Here is a 10,709-nt window from a genome sequence, read left to right as displayed (position 1 = left end):
AGATCCAGCAATTCCTCTCCTGGGCATGTACCCAAAAGATGTTCCAACTTGTAATAAGGACACATGCTTCACTGTGTTCATAGCATCCTTATTTATAATAGCCAGAAGCTGGAAAGAACCCAGATGTCCCTCAACAGAGGAATGGATACAGAAAATGTGGTACATTTACACAATGGTGTACTACTCAGCAATTAAAAGCAATGAATTGATGAAATTCTTAGGCAAATGGATGGATCTGGAGGATATAATGAGTGAGGTAACCCAATCACAAAAGAACTCACATGATATGCACTCACTAACAAGTGGATATTAGCCCAGAGACTTAGAATATCCAAGATACAATTTGCAAAACACATGAAACTCAAGAAGAAGGAAGATCAAAGTTTGGATACTTCGCTCCTTCTTAGAATGGGGAACAAGATACCCATGGAAGGAGTTATAAAGACAAATTTAGGAGCTGAGATGGAAGGAAAGACCATCCAGAGACTACCCCACCCAGGGATCCATTCTGTAAACAACCACCAAACCTAGATACTATTGCATATCCCAACAAGATCTTGCTGACAGGAGCCTGATATAGCTCTCTCCTGAGAGGTTCTGCCAGAGCCTAACAAATACAGAAGCAGATGCTCATAGTCATCCATTGGATGGAGCCCAGGGTCCCCAAGGAAGGATCTAGAGAATGTATCCAAGGAACTGAAGGGATTTGCAGCCCCATATGAAGAACAACAATATGATCTAACCAGTACCCCCAGAGCTCCCTGGGACTAAACCACCAATCAAAGAAAACACATGAAGGCACTCGTGGCTCTAGCTGAGTGTGTAGCAGAGGATGGCCTACTCAGTTTTCAATGGGAGGAGAGACCCTTGGTCCTCTGAAGGTTCTATGCCCCAGTATAGGAGAATGCCAGGGCTAGGAAGCAGGAGTGGATGGTTTGGGGAGAAAGGGGTAAGAGGGTGTGGATAGGGGATTTTCAGAGAGGAAAGTAGGAAAGGGGTTAACATTTGAAATGTAAATAAAGTAAATATCTAAAGAAAAAAAAGAAAGGAAGAAATAAATAGAGAGAGAAAGAAAGGAAGGAAGGAAGGAAGGAAGGAAGGAAGGAAGGAAGGAAGGAAGGAAGGAAGGAAGGAAGGAAGGAAGGAGAGAAAAGAAAGAAAGAAAAAAAGAAATCAGAAAGAAAGAAAGAAAGAAAGAAAGAAAGAAAGAAAGAAAGAAAGAAAGAAAGAAAGAAAGAAAGAAAGAAATGCTTGTTATGTTATCATGCCTGAAGTATGTTTTACTTATTTAAGTTTATCCATATGTGGTGTTACAGCTCTCTTCTATTAAAAAGTAAAGACTGTGGTTTCCTTAAAACCTCATATTCATGTCATAGGATATCCCTTTGCTAATTTATGCCTGTATGTACTTTGTCTAGTTGGGGTTATGATTGCTGTGAAGAAACAGCATGAGGAAAAGGAAGCCAAGAATAAAAGGATTTATTTTGCTTGCACTTCCATATCACCATTCATCATTGAAACAGGAAGCAGGAATTTAGGCAAAGCAGGAACCTGGTCACCAGAGTTGTTGCAAAAGCCAGGGAGGAGTTCTCCTTACTGGTTCGCTCCTTATGGTTTGTTTAGCTTTCTTTCTTACAAAACCCAGGACCACCATCTCAAGTGACATCATTTACAGTGAGTTGGATCCTCCTATATCAATCACTAATTAAGATGACTTACAGGCCAACAGCCCAATCTTATGAGGACATTTTCTCAACTGAACTGAGGTTCCCTCCTTGCAAATGGTTTGTATGAAGTTGACATAAAGCTAGCCACCACATACTTTGCAAACAATATTACGAATCATTGATATGGTGACTCTCTGGCAATGGGCTAAGAGACACTTTATTGATGGTAGTGTTTTTATATCAGTGAAGGGGGCAGAGCAGATGGTAGTTCTTGGTTCATCCTAGCTTGATAACTGGCTTGGTGGTCAAAGTTCACTTATGCCTAGAACTTGTAAAAATCAAGTCAAATAAAAATTAGGCAGCCCAGGGTGGGACAAGGAAAACAGACAGATCTGAGGACCATTTTGCCAACCACATATTTACCCTCCAGCTCCTGTGCACAGTACAGATGGGCCACAGACACCTGCTAGCTGCCACACTGTATAGTATGATTGGATAAATGATGTCACCACAGGGGCTGTCAGCTGCATGGCTAGCCAGTAGTGAGAGACTCCACAAAGTCAAGTATGTGGTGGTCATATGCAAAAGAATGAGTAATGGAGTAGCTTGAGCATTATAAAGTGACCCTACCACTTATCTGCCATTGTGTGGCACAGGTGCAGAGGTGATTCCTTGTCCCTGTCCCTTACCACCTGTGTAGTTAGTAGACCTGTCCCTGGAGTCATGAGCTCCTGACAGTTAACACTGTTCCTTACCTTGCCTGGACAGTATAGAAAAGCTGTGGAGTTCCATGTAAACCAGCCCAGGGATTAAGAACAGGAGAGAGCTGGCCCTGCCACTCAGCTGTCCTGAGGCAACCTGTGGGAGACAGAGATGCCCTCCTCCTCTCACCCTTAGCCATCTGAGGCAATCCAGAGATCCGACCTTGGGGTCATGAGAGTGAATGAGCTGGCCCTGTCCATTTTGGCTATAACAGTTGGTCTCCTTTTTATTATGATTGTGTGTGTGTGTGTGTGTGTGTGTGTGTGTGTGTGTGTGTGTGTGTGTATTGCCTTCTCAGTCTGTTTAATGTTACTTGCATGTATTTTTTCAAGACTGACCATTGTGTTGGATAACCAATTGGTGTGTTCTTCCCACGCTTAGCATTTCTTAATGATCTGTAGTTCTTTGTGTACTGTTGAGGCCTACGGGTCTTCCCCATCTACCTTAAAGTGTCTATGGTTGTCCCTCTTTAACTAATAATTCAGCATTTACTTTTTAATTGATAAGGTCCTGAATCCATATAGTTCTAGCCATATATACATGGGTATGGGCTCATTCTTTGAATCATGGGCAATCTAGTAGTAGCCATTTTCCCAAATATAAGATTCTTCAAATCTTATGATAGTCAGTGTCATAGAATTTGATACTAGAATAATTGTTATAGAGGATTAAGAGAAGTAAGGAGAAATAAGTTAAATAAATTCAGTAATTTATTTTATAGTAGATTATTCACAAAGCTAGTAATGTTCTGTAGAATTTTCAAGGCTTTCAAAAAGATATTTGAATAGAAATAATTTCTTATGGGAAAAGATGAGCAAAATCCCGAACCATCTGATTGAGGCTTACGTGTTTTATCGTGTAGTTGTCTACAATGATTTCCTTTAATTATACAACTTATAAATTAATCTTTCATTATAGAAAAAAAAGATGGAGTTGACTGGAGGGGAGGGAGACAAAAACAACATGAAATGAGCAAAAATAACTGTATCTATTGTTAAAAGACAAAAAAAAGAATCAATTTCTTTAATATCCTCCTGTCCATCTTATTTACAAACAAGAACTGACAAAAAAATAAAAAATAAACACTTGATTGGAATTGGGCCAGTAATTCAGTAACCAAACTAAAGCTACTGTAAGTACAAAAACTTGTTAAAAGAAGAAAGAAAAAATATCCTCGTCATTCACTTACATCAAGAATAATTTTGACACCTACTCAAACACCAAAGTTTCAGGTGGTCTATTCCTTGACATAACAGATTCATGTTCAAACTATGAGTACACCTAATTCAGTGAAATTTGGTCATTGGAACTCCTCAAGTGTTATGAATAGGTTTGGAAAAATGGAAAGATTAACTATAAGCATAAAAATTGTTCTCATTTTTCCAGTTTTTGGAGTTACAGCATGTTTGAGTAGAAGCTCTAAGGGGATAAATATTTGTAAATGAACTTAGCAGCACAAGGAAACTACTCCTTTTCAGGGTATCTTTTAATAGTCTAATTATTTCATCAATAAGGGTGGAACCTTAGAGGTATAATCAGCCAAATCTCCTTTTCATAGTATTGTATCAGAGATTCAGGTTCAACCCAAATATTACTGAGGAAAGTTTAATAAGAATAAATGCAAAAGATTGTATTTTGTTTATATAAATATACTGGAAGTTATATTGTTTTAGCTTCAATTAATCTAATTTAAAATAATCCCCATGAATCTATTAACTTTTTGTAGGAAATGAGAAAATATTTCTAAACCTTATATGAAAGAAAGTGTAAAAGGACAAGAGTAGCTAGAATATACTTGGACAAGAACACTGGAAAACACAAGTCAGAATTGCCTTTTGGAGAGATAAAGTGATACAATATGATGCCATCAAAAAAGCACTGACACACTGATGGTGCCTCTTAGAGAATCTGATACAATATGACACCAGCACAGAAGTACTGACACAGTGATGGTGCCTCTTAGAGAATCTGAAAATGCCTTACTTGATACTTGATTAGAACTCTGCAAAACGTTAAAGAAAGGATTATTTTTAAAAGACTTTTAAAATGGTTGATTAATTGGTTGAGAGTTTTCCACATTGTATTTTTACATTTTCCTCCTCCCCTCTTTCTCCTCCCAGATACTCCTAACTCCATAACCCCCACGTCATCTTTATATTCTCATTTTTTTAAGAATTAATGAAGTTTAATTAGTGTTGCCTACATTCTATTAGTTCCATCTCTGTGTTTAGATTCTGTCTGAATTTACCTTTTACAACACTTTCCAGTTGCTGTGAATTTACATGTACAATACTAGGAAACAGTAATAGTTTTGTTGTCATCTACCATCTCTGAATCTTAGAGTCTTTGTGACACCTCTTCTACAATGGGCCTTGGAAACAGGAGAGGGTATATAGATGTCTATTAAGGCTGAACACTGTACAGTCACTTTTTATGTGTACCTTGGTCATCTTTTTTTGTTTCCATGTTTAATATCATCTATTGAAAAAAATGCTTCCATTGGACTATTGTTTAACCACATAAGAGAAGGGAAATCATCCCCATTTTACACCAATCTGGATTGTAAAGATGAAAACTGAAACACTGGAATATCTACAAAATACTACAAAAGAGAATTGCTATGGTTTTTAGATAATCTTTATATAGTCATAGATATAAATCATTGGTATAATAATCCATAAATTATAATTCAGTAATATTGATCTGGTAAATTATTCCAGTTTGAGAGAAAAAAAAAGACCAGTGAAAAGATAATGGTTTCTATACATTTATCAGGAAAACAGGATGCTTAGAATGTTCAATGGAATCCATAAATCAAAGAAGAACACCAAGCAGGAAAAATTAGGCAAGTTAATTTATTTTGAAAAGAAGATATCAAAATTATCAATAAACCCAAAATGGAGTTTAAGTTCATCAATAAGTAGTTTAAAGCTTCTCAAGGTGAAGAGAACTTCGAGTACCAGAACACCTGAGTCTTGCTGCTCTTCCAGTAGATTGGTGTTTGATTTCCAGAAACCTTGTCAGTCAGTTAACAACCAGCTATACTTCCAGCTTCAGCAAACCTGATGCCCTCTTCTTGCCTCGTGGGCATCCAAATTCACATGTGCATATACATAAGCTCAAAAATAAATAAAAATAAAGTAAAGTACACATTTGATTAAAAAACAAAACTTCAAGAATAAAAAAATAATAAAATTATGGTGTGTGTGTGTGTGTTTGATTTTTTATACACTATAAAAATGTAATAACTAAAGGCATGAATGTAAGAAAGACGCCCAGATTCCTTAATGGTGATAGGATAGTGGTTTGCAGTAATGAGCACCATACCGTCCAGCACTATACATGGTTGTTCTCAGTGGTGACTCTAATATGTTGAAAATCCATGCATTTATGATTATCATGTGTAATTTCTATATACTTATGTCATTTAAATTAACTATTAATTAAAAGGCTTATTTTATCTTCTAGATTCAGAAGCCATAAAGAAAGGGCCTACTTCTTGGCCATATGGCTGATCAGGATGGATGCAGCTATGACTTTAGACCATGTTCCTCAGGTATGCCCTCTGCAACCTCACCAGAGCCTTACAGAACCACCCATACTGGTTTTGGGTAGCTCTACACTTACATTTACCCTGGTAGCCCACATTCTAAATTATGAACCAAATTGGGCTTGGGCGATGCTACTTCCAAGACTGTTGAAGCGAAGTCTGTGGTAGTCACACTAGGGACAGGTCACCTTCTAAGACTCAACATTTGCATCTACCTTAGTATACATAGTCTTAAAGGAGATAATTATGAGTTTGGTGGTGATAGCTGGTCCCGTGAGTTTGAATCCAGCCTAGTCTACAAGTTAAGTTCCAGGACAGCCTGAACTGTTACACAAAGAAACCCCATCTTGAATAACTAAAAAGGAGAGAGAATGATATAGGAGGGAAACTGGCTACAGATGATGTAACAAAATAAACTTGTCAATTCATAAAAAATAATACTAATAATAAATTGCATACTTTCATACCATATACCCTAAGATTATTTGTTCTTATTCAATCTCACCTACATCATAATCTAATCTGTTATTAACTCTGTCAATTAAATAAAACCACATAACATGTAAATAAAATTTTTGTCCAGCTAACAGTATAAATTTTCAGGAGTGTGTGTGTGTGTGTGTGTGTGTGTGTGTGTATGAGAGGGGGGTGTTACCATCTCAATTATTTTCCAGATCAGAGTGAAAAAAGCTTTATTCCAGTGCGAGACACGTTCCAGACATTAGTTTATACACTGTATATTTTTCCTCATGGATTAACTAAATGGTCATGAATTGAATGAAAAATCATAAAAATTAAAAAATAAAGAAAAATAAAGAAAAACAAATAAAAAAATTATAAAAATTTCATCAACATGATTTATCAGTTCCAGTACAGCCTGATGCTTTACATGAATGGTACCAGTTTTATGCCTATCTATAGTTTCTACCTTTTTGTATGCACCTCTTATATAAACCAAACATGAACTGTGGTAGTTTTTGTTTGTGTCTTAATATTGCTAACACTTTCTCAATTTTCTCATCTGTATGACATGGACACTATTTAGGTTAAATTCAGTGCTTACTAAGTCTTGTTATTGTATCATCATTATTATCCTTTCTTATCTTTATAACTTTGCCAAAACGTAGTCTTCATTAAGAGTATCCCTTACCATATACTAATAATGTTCTCTTGTCCTTCCTGATAGAGGAAAATAGTCTCTATTAGACAAATTTCCATTCTCCTTTCATAGCCCAGAAGCACAGAATACCCAAGACTCAACTTACATATCACAGGAAGCTCAAGAAGAAGGAAAACCAAAGTGTGGATGTTTTGCCCCTTACTCACAGGAGCATACATGGAGAAAAAGCATGGAGTAGAGACTGAAGGAAAGGCCATCCTGAGACTGCCTCATCTGGGGATCCATCCTACATACAGCCACCAAACTAAGACACTATTGTGGATGCCAACAAGTGCTTGCTGATAGAAGCCTGATATATTTGTCTCCTGAGAGGCTCTACCAGTGCCTGCCAAATACAGAAGTGGATGCTCTCAACCAACCATTGCACTGAGCACAGGGTCCCCAATGGAGGAGCTAGACAAAGGACCCAAGGAGCTGAAGAGCTTTGCAGAGCCATAGGAGGAACAACAATATGAACCAATCAGTACCCCTAGAGCTCCCAGAGACTAAACCATCAACCAAAGAGTACACATGGAGTGACCCATGGTTCCACCCACATATGTCGCAGAAGATGGCCTTGTCAGTCATCAATGAGAGGAGAGGCCCTTGTTCCCATGAGGCCCTTGTTCCCAAGAGGACTCGATGCCCAGTGTAGGTGAATGCCAGGACCAGGAAGTGGGAGTGGGTGGGTTGGAAAGCAGGGGGGAGTGGGAAGGGATAGGCGGTTTTTAGAGGGGAAGCCAGGAAAGGGGATAGCATTGGAAATGTAAATAAAGAAAGTATCTAATTAAAAAAAAAAAGAAAAAGAAAAAGAAAAAAAGAAGAAGAACCTGGAGACAACCCAGATGTCCCTCAACATTGGAATGGATACAGAAAAAATGGTACATTTGCACAATGGAGTACTAGTCAGCAATTAAAATCAATGATTTCATGAAATTCACAGGCAAATGGGTGGAACTTGACTATATTATCCGGAGTAAGGTAACCAAGTCACAAAAGAACGCACATGGTATGTACTCACTGATAAGTGCTTATTAAGCAAATAGAAGGTCAGAATACCACAATACAATTCACAGACCATATGAAACCCAAGAAGAAAGAAGATCACACCAAAGTGTGGATGCTACAGTCCTACTCAGTAGAGGGAAGAGAAAAATCTCTGGGAAGTAGAGGAAGAGAAGGATCTGGATGGGAGAGAGGAGGAGGAGGGAAAAGCGGGAGCTAGTTCAGATGGGGGAGAGGTACAGAGGGTCAGGAATTTAAAAGTAGGCATGTAGCAGTGTGGGGAAGAGAAATGGAAGTAGCCACTAGAAAGGCCCAGATGTCAGGAACCCAAGAGGTTCCCAGGACCCAATATGGAGTACTTTAGCCATAGTATCCGACAAAGGGGAGATAGAACCCAAAGAACCCATAAAGATAGAACCCTTATCCAGTGGATAGGCCCTGCCCCAAGTTGAAGAGTGGGGCCACCCACCGACCTCAAAAATATTAATCCAGATTTCCTCCTGTCAAAAGGCAATACAGGGACAAAGAGTAGAGCAGAAACTGAAGGAAAGGCATCTAGAGGCTGCCCACCTAAAGATGCAATCCATCTGCTGACACCAAACCCAGACACTAGTGCTGATGCCAAGAAGCACTTGTTGACAGGAGCATAGTATAGCTACCCCTGATAATCTCTGCTAGAGACAGAGCAATACAGAAGCACTTGTACACAACTAAACATTGGACTTAGTGTGGGGACCACAATGGGGAAGTTAGGGCAAGGACTGTAGGTGCTGACGGGGTGTGCAAACTCATAGGAAAAACAACAATATCAACCAACCAGAACCCCTAAAACTCACAGGGACTAAACCAACAACCAAAAAGTACACAGGGGTTACCCATGGCTCCAGCTGGATATGCAGCAGAGGATGGCCTTATCTGGCATCACTGTGAGGGGAGCCCCTTGGTCCTGTGGAGGTCTGATGACTCAGGATAGGGAAAGGCTAGGCTGCTGAGGCCGGAGTGAGTGGGCAGGTCCGGAGCACCCTCATAGAGGCAGGGGAATGGAGAAGGGGGTAAGGAGCTTGTGGAGGGAAAACTTGGAAGAGGGATAACATTTGAAATGTAAATAAATAAAATAATCAATAAGAAATGTTCCTGTTTTTAGCTGTTGTTGATGTCCAGATTAATTACAGTGTTTGACGGAATGCATGAGTTATTTTAACTTTCTTGTTTCATTTCAGACTTGCTTTCAGTTTGAGTAGGTCAATTTTGGTGAAAATTCTGGGAGTTGCTGATAAAACAGGTATATTCTTAAGGTTTTTGGGTGGAATTTTCTGTATATATTTATTAAATTAATTTGATTTATAATATCAGTAAGCTCCAGTAATTCACTGCCTTAGTTTTTGTCTCGATAACCTGTCCACTGTGGAGAGTAGGGTGCTGAAGCATCCTACCATCCCTATGTATGTGATAGTCATTATGTGTGTCTTAGTCAGGGTTTCTATTCCTGCACAAACATCATGACCAAGAAGCAAGTTGGGGAGGAAAGGGTTTATTCAGCTTACATTTTCATACTGCTGTTAATCACCAAAGGATGCAGGACTGGAACNCAAGCAGGTCAGAAAGCAGGAGCTGATGCAGAGGCCATGGAGGGATGTTCTTTACTGGCTTGCCCCCCCTGGNTTGCTNAGNCNNCTCTCTTATAGAACCCAAGACTACCAGCCCAGAGATGGNNCNACCCACAAGGGNNCNNNCCCCCTTGATCACTAATTGAGAAAATGCCTTACAGCTGGATCTCATGGAGGCATTTCCNCAACTGAAGCTCCTTTCTCTGATAACTCCAGCTGTGTCAAGTTGACACAAAATTAGCCAGTACAATTGACCCCTTGTCAACTTGACACACAAACACATCACTAGTAAGCCTCAACCCTTAGTTCTTATTCATCCCCAAGATCTTAAATAACTTTACAGGTCCCACAGTCAGTATCAATGTTTCTTTTATAAAGGATGCTGTCCTTTTTCTTTGTATCATATATCATTAGTTGACATGTCATCTTGATTATTTTCCTTTGTTGAATATACATTGTTCTTCCTCATCTCTTATGGATAATATTGGCTTGACCTCAATTTTGTTAGATACTAAAATGGATACAACAGCTTGTCTTTCAGGTAAATTTTCTTGGAATGCCTTTGTCAAGTTTTTACCCTGAGGCAATGATACTATGAATTTATAATGTTGAGGTGTAAGGATAATCTGTCACTACCTTTAGCTGGTCCATTTGGTATCCACTGGAGCAAGTTCACACTCATCATTCTATCTTTGCCTGTTCTCTTTCCTATTACAAACTGCTCTCAACACTCAGTGGTTTTACTCACACTAGAATTTGGATAACTGAAACACTTTCTGGGGAATGTGAACAGCTGGAAGGGAATTAGGTGCTGTAGTCTCAATAATGGGAGTCCTGAAAAGGTTGTTTCATTTTTAACACTACTGATACTTACTTGGGCTGGTCAGACTTCTTGAGAAAAATATTCTGCTCCCAAAAAGGAAAAGAAATAAAGCAAGGAAGGAAGGAAAGAAGGAAGG

Source organism: Mus pahari, chromosome 1 (assembly GCF_900095145.1).
Source record: "Mus pahari chromosome 1, PAHARI_EIJ_v1.1, whole genome shotgun sequence".
In the NCBI taxonomy this organism is placed as follows: domain Eukaryota; kingdom Metazoa; phylum Chordata; class Mammalia; order Rodentia; family Muridae; genus Mus; species Mus pahari.
Note: the sequence above shows the minus strand (reverse complement) of the source record.